This window comes from Pelophylax lessonae (genome assembly GCF_965119305.1).
Source record: "Pelophylax lessonae genome assembly, chromosome: 8".
NCBI classification, from domain to species: domain Eukaryota; kingdom Metazoa; phylum Chordata; class Amphibia; order Anura; family Ranidae; genus Pelophylax; species Pelophylax lessonae.
This window is the reverse complement of record NC_138775.1, coordinates 83,921,512-83,936,782: the sequence shown is the minus strand read 5'-3', so window position 1 is coordinate 83,936,782 and position 15,271 is coordinate 83,921,512. Positions and strand designations below refer to the sequence as shown.

General features: G+C 45.9%; 1 protein-coding gene across 1 annotated transcript in view; it reads left to right on the top strand.

The window, feature by feature from the left end:
* The window catches only part of NUP210 (nucleoporin 210), a gene marked incomplete at its 5' end in the record, with an annotated part of 331,314 nt that overhangs the window by 282,800 nt on the left and 33,243 nt on the right, over window positions 1–15,271 (top strand). The gene's annotated exons all lie outside the window — the stretch shown is intronic.

Here is a 15,271-nt window from a genome sequence, read left to right as displayed (position 1 = left end):
AAAGTTGTATCTGGCGGCAACCGAGTCATTTAGCAATTCAGACTCCCTTTTTGTCCTTACGGATGGACCTCGCAAGGGGTTGGCCGCGTCTGCTGTGACCATTTCCCGATGGATCAGATAGACGGTAGTTCAGGCCTATTCATTCAAGGGTCAGGTTCCTCCTTTCCCTGTTAGGGCGCATTCTACTAGACGCTTAGTGCCTCCTTGGCCTTCCGCCATCAGGCGTCAGTGATGCAGGTTTGAAAGGCGGCCACCTGGTCGTCTGTGCACACTTTTCACAAAATTTTACAAAATAAATGTGTTGGCATCTGCGGATGCTGCTTTTGGCCACAAGGTTATGCTCCAACAAGTCTCCAGCAACTGCACAGTCCCTCTCCCAGAATTCAGTAATTCCCCCAAAAATTGTATAACAATTGATTCATAATGAATTATAACAATACACAACTTAGAAAAATCACATACGCTTAAACCCTTCCAATCTAATTTTGGTGACCAGTATGGGTACGTCTTCTACGAGAATATTGATGTTTTATTCATGAAAACCATACCCTAAATATTATCTTTCCTTAATTTTGTTTTTACCATGTAACTTATCTACTTTTGCCTGTGAAAAAGTATTTTGTTTGGATCAGTTTATGAACACGTGATCATAGAGCTATTTTCATCTGTTATTGCTGAATAATGTGTTTTTGCAAATAATAATTATTGTAGCTTAGTGAACCTATTGTCTTTTGTTTAGTCAAATTAAATGCAGTCAAATTTTACTGCAAAGGTTGCGGTCCCTATCAAGGAGACCACAGCTTAATAATCTCATCTTTTATTTCTTTTGCATAGCATAACTCCCCCCTTAAAGTGGTAGCAAGCATCATGTTGTCTCTTCTGTCATATACACTTCCTCCTGCCTGATGGCCTTCATGTAACTTTGTACCTGTGCGATGTTACTCACGTGCAGATGCGTGGTAATGACATCATCGCGGCCCTGCCATTCAAATGACCGAAGGCATTGAACCCTTAAGGAAGAGCGAACCACCGGGAGCCCAATGGCTCAATGACACCACAGTGCTGGAGGGACATGCAAGTCTGCCATAGTGTGCTAATAAGCTTGTGCATACTAGCACATTATGGCATAACTCACCTGGGGGCCCCCTAAAAGAAAAAAATATAGTGGACCTAGCTACCACTTTAACTAGCACTTCACCATAGCTGATGCATCATTTGACTTTAACGTCAAATTTTAAATGATTCAAGAAGGGACAGCATAGAATGTGAATGAAAAACGTGATATTTCTAAATGACCAGGATCACACAATGAACCAATTTTTAACATAATTAAAAAAAAAAAGTTAAATGTTTAATTTTCCATTTAATAGTTTATATTTTTCAAAACGGAAGAATTGTGCAGTGTTAATGCTGCACAGGAGTGTAGTGTAATTTTCAACAGAATAAAATGTGCTAGGAAGAGTTGCTCATTCTTGTTGGATGGAATTGTCGTGTCATTTTTTTCCCTATATTTTATATCCATAAATATAAGCATCTTTAAGGAATCTGTGATTTCCATGTACTGTTGGTTTTCTTACAGAACCTTAAAAAAATTTAAGAAAGGATAAATTGAGTCATTTTGCCATTGTATCTTAGCAGAGGCAGGATTTGGTATAAGTGGGAATGGAATGTATTCTCCCAAGAACATAATATAAATGAGTGTGTCTGCTGTTTGTGATGACCGAAATTGTACTTCGTTTTCTTATTCAGAAAAGCCATTGGATGGTGATTTTCTTTCCTGTTGTAAACTCCACCAAGACATTCAATTTTTGCTAAATCTAATACTAGATGATTCCTTCTTCTATATTATCGACCAACAGAAAGAATCATACATGTGAATGCAGAATACTGCGTGGAATAGCAAAGACTGGCAAACCAATGTCTTTAAAGTTAAATTCCAGTTTTATATGAGGGGAAAAAACCCTACACTGAACTCGTATATGTACTGTAAGTTGCAAGGAAATAAAGTTCATAACCATTGCTCTTGACTTAAAGCAATTAAAGCAATCCATACTGAGATTTTCACAGTTCTTCCACACAGAACAGTCCTGTCTCATGGGCAGAAGATTTGCTTTTTTTCCCCCCAGCTATAGTTAGATTGCAGTTCTTGCCCTTCCCCCAGCCTGTTAATGAAAAGTAATGGGAGTCACAGCAGATTATTGAGCTATCAGTCTGCTGTGCATAGTAAATCTGTGCACGTTAAACAGGATTTCTTTCTTGTCCATTGAGAGGCAAATTAAGGGAACTCTTTAACCTTGGGTTATACTGCTGCCTACAGATTGGTTAGTTGCAAACAAAAACTGTAGGCCTTCCCAGAACTACACCGTCTGCTACCAGCTGGCCAAAGCTTTTTGCTAGGTCTTTAAGGATAGACTTTTTTTCTGCAGCTTTGCTGTGTTAATACCTTTATCGTCCAAAACACAGGGTTTAATTCATAGACCATTGGTTATTTGGCACTAACTTAAAGTGTTTGGACACTGGTAAAAGCTTTTCTAGGTCCTCCCCCAAGTGTCTCCATAAAATCCCTCCCACTCCATGAGACTACAGTGTTTTTGCTAGTGTCCTTACATGATGGACATCATCATCTCTTGGAGAAGATTTTGCTACCATCTTTCACCAGATTTCATTACCTCCTTTAGTGTAGTGCGCTCAACAAGAATAAGAAATACAAATAAATTCACATCTAAATAAGTGCCGGTTCACACTAGGGCGACCTGTGAGGCGACCTGGTCGCCTCGCAGGTCGCCTCCCATAGGGAAGCTACGGACCCGTTCTAATAGGAGCGACACAAGTCGCTCCGACCTAGAAAAAGGGTCCGGAGCTTCTTTGGGGCGACCAGGAGGCGACCGCCATAGACTTCAATGTTATGAAGTCCGTGGCGGCCGCTCCGAGGTCGCGGCGCGCTGCTCGCACCGCGACCTCGGAGGTCGCCACCTAAAGTAGCGTCGCGGTAGTGTGAACCGGCGCTTATCCAAATTGTTGGTAATTCCCACACAATATGAAAAACCTTTAAAGGTGTAAAGAAAAAACCGTGTACAAATAAACCTATAAAAAGGCATGTTATCCATAACACATATAGGATGAATAAAGTCCTCAGATCATTCACACTGATCTCAAAACAACCAAAGAATGAACTTCAATAAATCAGGAGATTTTCAATCCAGTCATCAATGAATCAATATAGCCTTATATGTGAAGTAGAGGGTAAACCCCCGTTACCAGATAACGTTGCAATGTGAGCCTTAATCGTGAACAGGCAGTTTCCACACGTGAATAAAGTAAAAGATCACCCAAGTGTTAGTGCAAACTTCTTACCAGAAGTATGAAGAGGGTAGACATTAACCAATGTTGATGTATGGATGCGCCCAGTGAAAGGTGTCCAATGGCGGCTCCAATATGTGGACTTTAGGATTCCTCCCCTACACCTTATCAAACTCGCAAATGTGGCTGGTAATAATATTCTCTAGTGTAGCTCCCCCATGGTGGAAAAAAGTAAGGTGCCAATAGTGCATTATCCTTAAAAAAAAAAAAACTTTATTAAAAATAAAAACACACATGGCAGAGGAGGAATTAAGCACAAACAATGGTTCCAAGATGCAAAAACGTGGCCGCTTGCAGTGCGGACCCCCTGGCATGGCGTGACAGCGTGGATGCTCCCCCCGACACGTTTCTCCTTATCAGGCGTCAGCTGGGACGGGCGCACCGGTCATGGGGGAGCTACACTAGAGAATATTATTACCAGCCACATTTGCAAGTTTGATAAGGTGTAGTGGAAGAATCCTAAAGTCCACGTATTGGAGCCGCCATTGGACACCTTTCACCGGGTGGATCTGTTGGTGTCTCGGCTCATCAGAAAGGTACCGAGGTTTGTGGCAAGGTCGCGGGATCCATTTGCGGATGCCACAAATGTTTTGGTGGGGCCAGTATCTTCTGATTTACGTTTTTTCTCCTCTCAAGCTTCTGCCGCAGCTTTTGCGCAGAATACAGGCCGAGGGGATTTCGGTCACTTTAGTGGCTCCGGACTGGCCTTGTCGGTCGTGGTACGCCAACCTGGGGCAACTGGTCGTCAAAGACTGCCTCTCAGGGAGGACCTACTGTCTACTGCGATCTTACATTCTGCTTTACAGTCGCTGGATTTAACAGCCTGGCTGTTGAAGTATAGAGGTTTGCCTGGGTCGGTGGTTCCGACACTACTGAAGGCTAGGAAGTCTACCTCTAGGAAGATCTCCCATCGTATGTGGAAAGCATACATTTCGTGGTGTGAGTCACTCTCGCTCTTTTTTTCGGTGGCTTGGATTTTGACTTGTCTTCAATGAGGTGTTGAGCAGAAATTGGCCATGAGTACCATCAAAGGCCAGTTGTGGGCCTTGGTGGTCTTCTTTCTGCGACCTTTGACCACGCACTCCCTGGTGCATACCTTTTTATTCGAGGGGTTCAACATCTGACTCCACTGGTGCGGTCTTCCCTACTGCCTTGGGATTTAACCTGGTGCTTTCAGTTCTCTAGATGCCACCCTTTGAAAATATTTTGGAGATTCCTCTGCTTACACTGTTCTAGAAGGTGGCCTTTTCTGGTGGCTATTACCTCTGCTCGCAGGATGTTGGAGCTGGCGGCGTTATTTTGTCATCGCCCCCCCACACTTAGTGGTCCACAAAGATAAGGTGGTTCTTTTTGCCCATGTCTGTCGTTTCTTCCTAAGGTTGTCTCTGACTTCCATTTGAATGAAGACCTTGTGTTGCCTTTCCTGTGTCCCAGGCCAAAACATACTAAAGATTTTGCTTTGCATACCCTGGATGTGGTTCGGGCGATTTGGGTGTATTTGGCAGCAACGGAGTAGTTTCAGAGATCAGACTCACTATTTGTGATCACGGACAGGCCAAGACAAGGGCTGTCTGCTTATTTTTCTAAAAACCTTCTGTGCACTAAGAGGATCTGAGCTGTCTTGTAGCTGGCCACTGTCATCTTAGCAACTGCCCAAATTATGACTAACCGATCCAGAGAAATTCATGATTAACTTTCTGAGATGGACAGCCCAAATCTTTATCAAAGTTCCATGTTCTTTCAGGTGACTGATCCTAATCTGTACTTGAGAAGGTTATTTACACAGCCTGGAACCCAACTACATATTCCACCATGTTATTACCTTCCTGGCCTAACCCTGAGGCCTTATCCTGGTTTCCCAAAACTATTGTTTTCCCTTACCAATAGCCGTTTCCAGGATAAAATTTTGTTTGTCCTCCCCTGCCCAGGGCTTGGCCTTCACACAGGGTATACTATGGCCAAACAGTTTAAATTGTCCTGCTCTGTTTTTTTTTTTTTTGTCGTTCCCCCTTCTATGGTCCATAGCATCTTTGGCACTTGCCTACCATACTCAACCATAATTAACTGCGTCCATACCGGGCCAATTCTGGCATTCCTCCTATGTACAAATCATCATTTTGTTGCTAGAAAATTATACAGAACCCCCAAACATTATATATTATTTAGAAGACACCCTAGATAATAAAATGGCAGTCATTGCATTTTTTTATGTCACACTGTATTTGCGCAGCAATTTTTCAAACGGGATTTTTTTGGGAATAAAAACAACCACTTGCCGACCAGCCGCCGTACTTTTACTGCTGAAGGTCGGCTCTGTCCCGCGAAATGACGTATCTGTACGTTGCTTTGTGAAACAGCTAGTGGGGTCACGTGCACACCTATTGGCCACAGGGGCACCCGCGATTGCTCCCAATGGAGCCCAGAACGGTGGGATGCCAATGTAAACATGGTAGACCGCTGTTCTGTCAGTGATTAACACAGGGATCCTGTGTTCCTCCTATTTAGGAACACAGGTCTCTGTGTTCATCCAGCAAGTCCATCCCCCACGCAAATAGAAAGCAACTCCTAGAGATCCGCTTACCATGGTATTGCGGCACCATGCTGTCATTCCCTCCAGCTACCCGTAAAAACAGTCAAGCGCCTGAACTGTCGCTTTGGTTGTTTTTACTGTGCAGGAAATCGCCATTCCAAAAAAACTCTATCTGAACGATGCCTGCAGCTGCAAGGCATTCAGATATCTCCACTGAAATCCCAGGACATCATAGGACTTTCAGCAGTATGGATCTGGTTAACCTATGGATGCATTACAGCCTGGGCAAATTCCTAATATTCTTACCACCCGGATATTGCATATTGTAACAACACCCTGGGTATGAAAGGGGTTACAGTAGTTTAGGACATCCCTTTCCCAAACACAAAGGCAGCTACCGGACACTCCACTCAGCCGAACAAGAAACCCATACGAATAATCCCCCCCTCCCCCAAGTACGAGGCGAGGCTCTGTATTGAGGGTCAAGCAGGAATCAGACTGTTTGTTGAAAAGAAATACACGCTTTATATACACGTTAGAAGTAATGCAGTCACTGCATGAGCAATGACCCAAATCCAGCCCCCAACATCACACAATGGTTCCATAATGAGTCGCCAATACACATTACTCTGAGTGTCAATACATCCCTTAGCAGACAACAGGTGAGTTCGTTAGCACACTTAACAATAGGTGAATGGAAAGCCACCTCAGACAAGATTATCACAATTTACTTATTCAGACAAAAGCAACATCATTAAGCAATAGACAGTCGGTCTCCACATTAAACTTCCTGGAATGCCCATATTAGGAGTTGTACTTCCTGGTCAATATACAGGGGATAAAATCTTCATATTTCAAGAAGAGACATCATTCCTGAATATCACTGTCCCATTTGGAGCAATCCAAACCATATTCTTAGTGCCCCCAGTTTCTTGGCCACCCTGCGCCTGAAGTGACTCCCGTCACACCTATGTTAGCATATTCTATCCTTATGTTGGATGCATCCCGTTACTTCCCAGTTTGGGCACATCCTGAACCTTACTTGTCACTTTTTTATACCTGCTTTGACCTGGCCATACTTCGCATTTCATTTAGAACCCTATATATTCTGCTTGACCTTATACACACCTTTCCTATATCTCGACACCTCCTTGTGCAACTTTCTGCTACACAGAATTCTTTCTTGTCACTCAGTGGCACTCAGGACCTCATGGCCAGCCCGAGCTATTGTAAATGGGTGGGATTCCCTTTTGGGAGACCTTCATAAGGTAAGATAGGGTTTCCCTGTACCTTCATCAGTGCCTATCTATACATGTCTTGTTAGATTATTACTTGGATGTGTAGTACACACTACATTATATTCTTTTATCCTACAAGACACGCTGTTGTGTTAGGGAAAAGGTTCCTTTTGCACATGACTTTTTAAGGTCAGCTCCTATTTGGAAAAGCCCTTTTGGGATATATTGAAGCAGCTATAGAGGAAAGGGGGTTCCCACCACACTATTTACAATCACGATCCCCTATGGATTTGTCCTTCTCTACCTTGTGTGCAAATTATTCACACCTTTAATGTGTCGTCATCAAATGCAAGTGCATACTTGCATGGCAGACCCTTCACCCCCAAGCCCACCAGACCTGCTCAGAAGCTGCCTGTACAATGAAGGTTCACTGCCAGCCTTAAAGGTGGTGGGTGTCTACTGATATTTTCTCCAACTTAGAGCAGAGACGTCCAAGTCCTTTATTTCATTCTGTCTGATCAGAGGTACAAAGTCTCTATTGCTGTAGTTTTCTCCTCCTCGCAGCTTTTATAATCACAAAGGGTGGTTATTTTCTTCCACTGTAGGAAGAATTGCAAGGATATTCCACATCCTGCATAGGACTGTTTGTTTTTTTAGGGACACATGTCCCATCATGGGCTTAAAGTGGTTATAAAGCCTCAAGTGTGTTTTACGTTAATGCATACTATGCATTAAGGTAAGAAAAACACCTCTGCAGCAGGTTCCTCCCACATGTGTGTCTCCCCCACCCCCCCATATTTTTACCTAAGCCTGATCCAAACCACTGACATGCATTAGAGCAGCAGCTCTCGCCATTGTCTCCTTCCTCATCGGGCAGATAGCAGACGGAGCAATTGGCCTCTGCTCCTGTCAATCAACTCCAGTGACCGGGGGTGGGGCCTAGTCTCACTGTCTGTGTCAATGGACACAGCAGCTGGGCTCAGGGCAAGCCTGCATGAGTGCCCTCATGACCATCTTTTTCCTGGTTAGGGCACCAGCAAGAGTAGCCAGGAGCACCGACGGGGGACCCAAGCTGAGCACGATCGGGGTCGCTCTGTACAATTCTATTGCACAGAGCAGGCAAGTATAGAAATGTTTGTTGTTTTAAAAAAAAAAAAGTAGACCTGCAGTCCTCACTGTCATGAGAATTTTTTTTTTTAGGAACTGACCTGCAGTTCTCGCTCTCATGAGAATTTTTTTTTATTTTCTAGAATTAATCATGAATGCAATGTGATTGTGATATCTATTTACACATCGATGTAACCCTTGCATTGCTGACAAAATACCATACCCACACTTTGTCTTCTCCCTTTGTTTTGACCCCTCATCCTTCTTCCTAATCCTGATATTCTTATTCTCTTCTCTCCTCATCACATCATTTTTGTCTGGTCCCATGTTTAGGAACATGCTCTCATTAGCACCTCTTGGTTGGCTCTTCATGAAAATTTCTCTCGAGTTCTGCTGTTAGACTGGAGTCAGTCTGTGCCCTGTTTTTTTCCCACTCAGGGTCAGTGGGACTCTCCTCACTATGTGGGAAGGTTAGCTGCACTATATAGAGCCTTTTTGCCATACAACATATCTCCCTGCCATACAACCCTCAGACTCTGCTCCAGCTTACTCTGCTTACCAAGTTGCTCATTTTATGAACCATTTCTGCTCTCGCCTTTTCAAAAGCCTGGCCTTTGTACCAGTCTTTCTCTATTCACCAGCATAGTACTAGAAAAGGTTACATAACCTTTGTACTCAGTGCTTCCTTTCCGCATGTTTTATCATGTCCACATGCTCTCACCTGTGGGTGCCACTGAACTTTGATTGTTTCTCTCACCAAAATCTTCAGTTATATGACTGCTCTACAGACACTTGCCCATATATCTCTCAACATCTCTTACTTACTGGTATCCAAGAAATAGGCACGATCCAACCTCTAGGTTGGGTGCTCCTATTTCCTTGGGGCATGCAGATTGCTTTCCCCATACTCTGCAATCTATCATGTGAAGTAGTCCTCACCTAGTGTAGTTATAGGGAATGCCATCCTTAAATGTATTCCTGTTATCTTGCAACGTTGTCTGTTTGGATTTACCTAGTCCTTAGTACACACGGGTATTGGCTCGACTTTGTATGTTTTCTTCCTAACATCTTGGCTCTTGCACTTCTTTGCGCTCTTTGTGCAAGAAGTTGCTCTTCCTTGTTGCCTACTGTGACCCTCTGGGGCCTTATTTGATTGCTCTTGCCTTTGCAGAGCCCTCTCCTTGTGTTCTTGAGGGGTTACCATCTTAAAACGTTTTGTGTAAGAACAGAGCTCCCTATCTGTTGCCTCTGGCAACCATAGTTCTACCTTGTTTCCCTCCTTTTTCTCTTTCGTTCACTGACAGACACAGCTCCTCATCTTAATGACTTTATGGGTTATACTGTCCCCTACTAGGACACTAGGCAGACAAAAACTTGACTATGCCTATGGGGCAGTCCTTGGGGGGGTATACTCCCACTCTCTGCTATAGGTATTTAGTTTTTTTACGATGGAGCTGTGGTCTGTCCAGAGCGTTGCCCACCCTGTTCCTGGTGTGGTAAGTAGCTGTCCCTCCTCTACCCTTGGAAGGTTTTGGGGTGGACATGGGCCCCTTCTTGGGAAGGTTGGCATCCCCCCCCCCTTTTCTCAGTCGTCTAATGCAGGCCTTTACCCCCCCCCCCCCATCTGCCCACACCCCCAGCGACCGAACGATTGTTCCTTTGGGGGGGGGGGGCTGGTGGTGGGGGCATCTCCTGGGGCCCCCCTGCCTGTTGGAAGCGTTTTTTTTTTTTTTTTTTTTTTGTACTGCTGGGGTTCCCGGGAGCTGTGTGGAGCCACCATTTTCTTGTAGCCTTTTAAGCTACAGATCGAATGCCATGTTTGTGTAGCCTCAGCGGCCATTTTCCTATAGTTTCCCATTGAAAATAGCGGCGGCCATTATTTTGGAGTCAGTGATTCGGTGGGGGGAGCCCTTCCTCAGCCTCTAGTGCTGATCCCTGGATATTCCTCTTCCTGATCGTCGCATGGTGTGCAGTTCAGGCTGAGAGTACCTGACCGGCGGTGGTGAGTCCTTTTGTGGGTTTTTCCTCTCCCTCTCTCTGCTATTGCAGTGGTAGTGCTCTGTGCTAGGCCTTGTGGTGCCGACAGCATGTTGGGGTGTCCCTTGCAGTGTTGTACACTTCTTTTGTTTAGGTTGACCTCTCCCTGGAGCATATTTCACCACCTGATTCCCCTCTGCCTTCACTAATTTCCTCTGTCTCATCAGATCCAGAATCTGATTGGGCCGCTGCGGATGCAAATTAACCTTCAGGGTCTGCGTCCACGCACCCTGCGTGCTCAGATAGTTCCTCTAGCCACACATGAAAAGGCGCTAGTGGATGCACTGATTGTATTCGTGCGGGAAACAAAAGATGTGTCTAGCGCAACATCTGAGTCGCGGGTCACCTTTGGCACCCACAGGTCCTCAAAATTCGCAAAGGTGATCTCCTTTCCCACCACCTTTTACAATATTGTCACAAAACAGTGGGGGTGCCTGAAACGCACATTTGCAATCCCTAAGCATTTTGCAATGCGGTACCCCTGTGAGGATTCCCTCCTTAAAAAATGGATGGTTCCTCCTGTTGTGGATTCCCTGGTTTCCAGGTTGAATAAAGCCGCTGTCATCCTGGTTGAAGAGTCCCCAGTCTTCACAGACCCGACTGATAGGAGGTCGGAGGCCTTGACCCGCCATATGTTCACTGTGGCCGGTTCGGCACTTGGACCAGTATTTACTATTGCCATGATATCGCTAGCTATGACAGAGTGGGCAAAGCCTCTACACTGGGACCTGGAGGGGGGAACAGCTACCCCCTGCCTTTTCGAATCTGGCGGATCAGTTGGTCCAAGGGCTACAGTTTGTCTGTGACGCCTCTTTGGATGTCGCTCCCTTGATTTCTAGATTGTCTGTCTCAGCAGTGGTCCTGCTGCGTATAATCTTGCTGAAATGCTGGTCTGTGGACCAGGCTTCTAAGAAGGCCTTATCCGATCTTCCATTTGTGGGGGATCGCTTGTTTGGAGCTTCCTTGGATGACATCATCAAAGGCCTCACAGGGGGAAAGAGTACTCTTCTTCCTCAGGCTTTCAAGGGTAAGGAGTCCCGTCGCAGACTGGGGCCTTTCTTTTCGGCTCACAATCAGCCTTTTCCTCCTTCAGGGTCTCAAGACAAGGGATCTAAGCCCTTCAGGGCCTCCCCCAGGTGTTCTAAGAGGTCTTGGTCCGGCAAACCACGAGCGGGTTCTACCAGACCTGCGGGCAAGTCTTTCACCGTATGAAGGGGCACCCTCACCCGTATCTGGGATGGGGGGAAGTCTTTGCTGGTTTCCAGATCTCTGAACCTACCTGATCCAGAACAAGTGGGTCCATGAAGTCATTTGCTGCGGCTACAAGATTGTGTTTCCATCATATCCCCTGGAAAGGTTTTTCCCTTCCAACCTACACTTGTCCCCAGATCGCGTTACTTTTGATTGTTCCGGTTCCGACTTCGGTACGTTTTCAAGGTTTTTACTAAACCGGTTTACAGTTCCCAGGAAGGAACACAAGGTGTGTCCAATTCTTGACCTCAAGGAGCTAAACTGCTTTGTGCGGGTATAGAAGTTCCGAATAGAATCCATTTGCACGGCAGTGGAGTCACTACATCAAGGGGATTTCCTCGCTTCCATCGGCATCAAGCACGCCTACCTTTACATCCCGATGTGCCACCGACCAGCGCTTTCTCCGTTTTGCCTTGGGCAAGGAGCACTATCAGTTTGTGGCATTACCCTTTGGTCTCGCCTCCGCTCCTTTGGGGGTATTCACAAAGGTTTTGGCCCTGGTGCTAGCATTTCTGCGGCAGCGGGGGATAGGGATACTGGGGTATCTGGACGATCTGCTTTTGCAAGCAGAGTCTTTGACTGCTCTGTTGCCCAACTTGGAAATTACTCTGCAAACTCTGAGGGAATTTTGGTTGGATTCTGAATCTTCAGAAACCTGCTCTGGTTCTTTCCACGAGCCTGGACTATCTCGGTCTGATGCTTGACTCTGCCTCAGCCAGAGTATTTCTTCCTCTGGTAAAGCTTCAGAAATTGCAGGAGGCAATTTAGCTTCTACTGTCCAGCAGACGGTCATTTCTTTTGACTTGCATGCGGGTGCTGGGCCCTATGATGTCTACCTTCGAGGTGGTTCCATTTGCAGTTCCACACGAGATCTCTGCAAAAGGAGATTCTGGTGAAATGGAACAAGGATCCTCAGTCTCTAGACAATCTGATCCAGTTGAGCCAGAGTACGAGGGGGTCCCTGGTTTGGTGGCTTCGTTCTCCGGCACTTCGTCAGGGAAAATAATTTCTTCCCCTGTACTGGATGGTCGTCGCCACAAACGCCAGACTGTCCGGGTGGGGAGGCGTCCTCGGCACAGTGTGCTCAGGGGGTCTTGACTCTGGAAGAGTCCAGGCTACTGAGCAATGTACTGGAGCTCCGAGTGATCAGACTGTCTGGTACATTTGACAAGTTGTCTCCAGGGGTGTACGGTATGGATTCAATCAGACAATGCCACAGCCTATGTCAATAACCAAGGGGGCACAAGAAGTGTCCTGGCGGCTCAGGAAGTAGCCAGCATTCTCAGGTGGGCAGAACTAATCATTCCAGCCCCCTCTGCTGTACACATTCCAGGGGTGGAAAATTGGCAGGCGGATTACCTCAGTTGACAGGTGTTGGATCAGGGGGAATGGTCACTTCATCCAGAGAGGTTTCATCAGTTGTATCTCCGGCGGTGGGGTACTCCCGAGGTGGATCTGTTGGCCTCTTGCCTCAACAGGAAAGTGCAGAGGTTTGTGTCATGGTCTTTGGATCCTCTAGCCGACGCCACAGATGCATTAGTGGCTCCTTGGAGACAGTATCGTCTGATTTACCCCTTTCCTTCTCTCAAACTTCTGCCTAGACTCCTGGGCAGGATCAAGGCAGAAGGGATTCCAGTCCTCCTAGTGGCTCCAGACTGGCCTCGCCAGTCTTGGTACGCCGATCCAGAATGGCTGGTTGACGATGCCCCTTGGAAATTTCCTCTCAGGGAAGATCTGCTGTCCGAAGGGCTAATCTTCCATCCTGCTTTACAGTCGCTGGCTTTGACAACTTGGCTGTTGAAAGCCAGGTGCTGAAGGATAGAGGTTGTCAGTGATTCCTACGCTGTTAAAAAATAGAAAATCTACTTCTAGGAAGATTTACCTTCGTACTTGGAAGACTTGCATTGCGTGGTGTGAATTCCTCAGGGTTCACCCTCGCTCCTTTTCGGTGACTTTGATCTGGTCTTTCCTCCGAGGGGTTGAGTACCATCAAGGGCCAGGTCTCGGCCTTGGCGGTTTTCTTCTTTTAACTTCCATTGGCCACACATGCCATAGTGCATACCTTTATCCAGGGAGGGAGATACTTGGTTCCTCCAGTGTGGTCTCCGTTGCCGCCGTGGGACCTCAATTTGATGTTCATTTTCCAGAAGCCTCCCTTTGAAGATATTTGGGAGGTTCCCCTGCTTATGTTATCCCAGAAGGTGGCCTTTTTGGTGGCTGTCACTTCTGCGCATAGGGTGTCGGAGCTGGCGGCGCTGTCTTGCCGTTCACCCTACCTTGTGGTTCACAAAGATAAGGTGGTTCTTCGTCCATGTCCGTCGTTTCTGCTTTTCTTTTGAATGAAGACATTGTGTTGCCTTCCCCATGTCCCAGGTCTAAGCATCCTATGGAAGTTGCTTTTCATTCCCTGGATGTGGTTTGGGCAATAAGGGTGTACCTGGCAGCTATGGAGTCTTTTAAAAGTCAGACTCACTATTTGTCCTCACGGATGGTCTTCGCAAAGGGTTGGCTGCTTCTGCTGTACCCTTTACCAGATGCATCAGACAGACTGTGGTTCAGGCTTATTCCATCAAGGGTCAGGTTTCTCCTTTCCCTGGTAAGGCGCACTCTACTCGGGCGCTTAGTGCCTCCTGGGCCTTCACTCATCAGGCGTCAGTGCTGCAGGTTTGCAAGGCGACTATATGGTCATCTGTGCACACGTTCACAAAGTGTTATAAGGTGAATGTGTTGCCATCTGCAGATGCTTCCTTTCCGCAAGGTTTTGCAGGCTGCTGTTTAGAGGACTTGTCCTCTTTGAGTTTGTTTTATATTTTTTTCAAGTGAGCTCCAGTTGTTGATAGTTGAGCACCAGGTTTCCTGGTTGGCTATGTTTAGCCTTGGGGAAAGTTTTTTTTTTTTTTTTTTTACTGTTCCCCACTCCTCGTGTTTGACACTGCTTTGGGACGTCCCATATAGTCATGAAGATGAGGAGCTGTTTCCGTCAATGAATGGAACAGAAAATGTGATTTTTGACTTACTGTAAAATCCATTTCTCTGATGTTCATTGACAGACACAGCACCCGCTCCTCTATGGAGTTGGGTTTTTTCTCTTCGGATACTGCTTATAACAAAACTGAATAACTATAGCAGACAGTGGGAGTATACCCCCTGGGACTGCCCCATAGGCGTAGTCAGTATAACCCATACGGTCATTGAAGATGAGGAGCTGTGTCAGTCAGTGAACATCAGAGAAATGGATTTGTCAAAAATCCCATTTTTTTTTTTCCTTTTTTTTTTTCATTTTGCTATAAGTGGGCAAAGTTACCTAGAAGCCAAGCCATCTTGCTTCTTATGTGCTCTTCCTTGATCATCTTTTGTGAGAGCGCTTCTTTCTCTCTCCCCATGTCCTGCTTTAAAGGCATATTGAATAGTTTTCACTTCTCCTACTATTGAGGCCAGGACTGCCATCTCTGGCTACCTACCACATCTTCCTTTGGAAAGACGTTTTTTTGCAGGGTGGTCCTTCTATGGAATTCCTTCCTCCACCTTACTGGGTAATAATTTTTCCTTTTTTCTAGGACTTGATCACTCAGGGAACGAGTCCCTCCTTCCCTGTCTGAGGCCATTCTCAAAGAGGTGTTGGGGTTATTTGGCCTTTATAGCATCAAGTGATCTTTTTCTGTGGCCTGTTACTGTCATTTTGGCTGGTTTGTTGCCTACCCCGTGAATTATTGGTAACATTCCATGGTCTAAAAATGGCATCTACTGT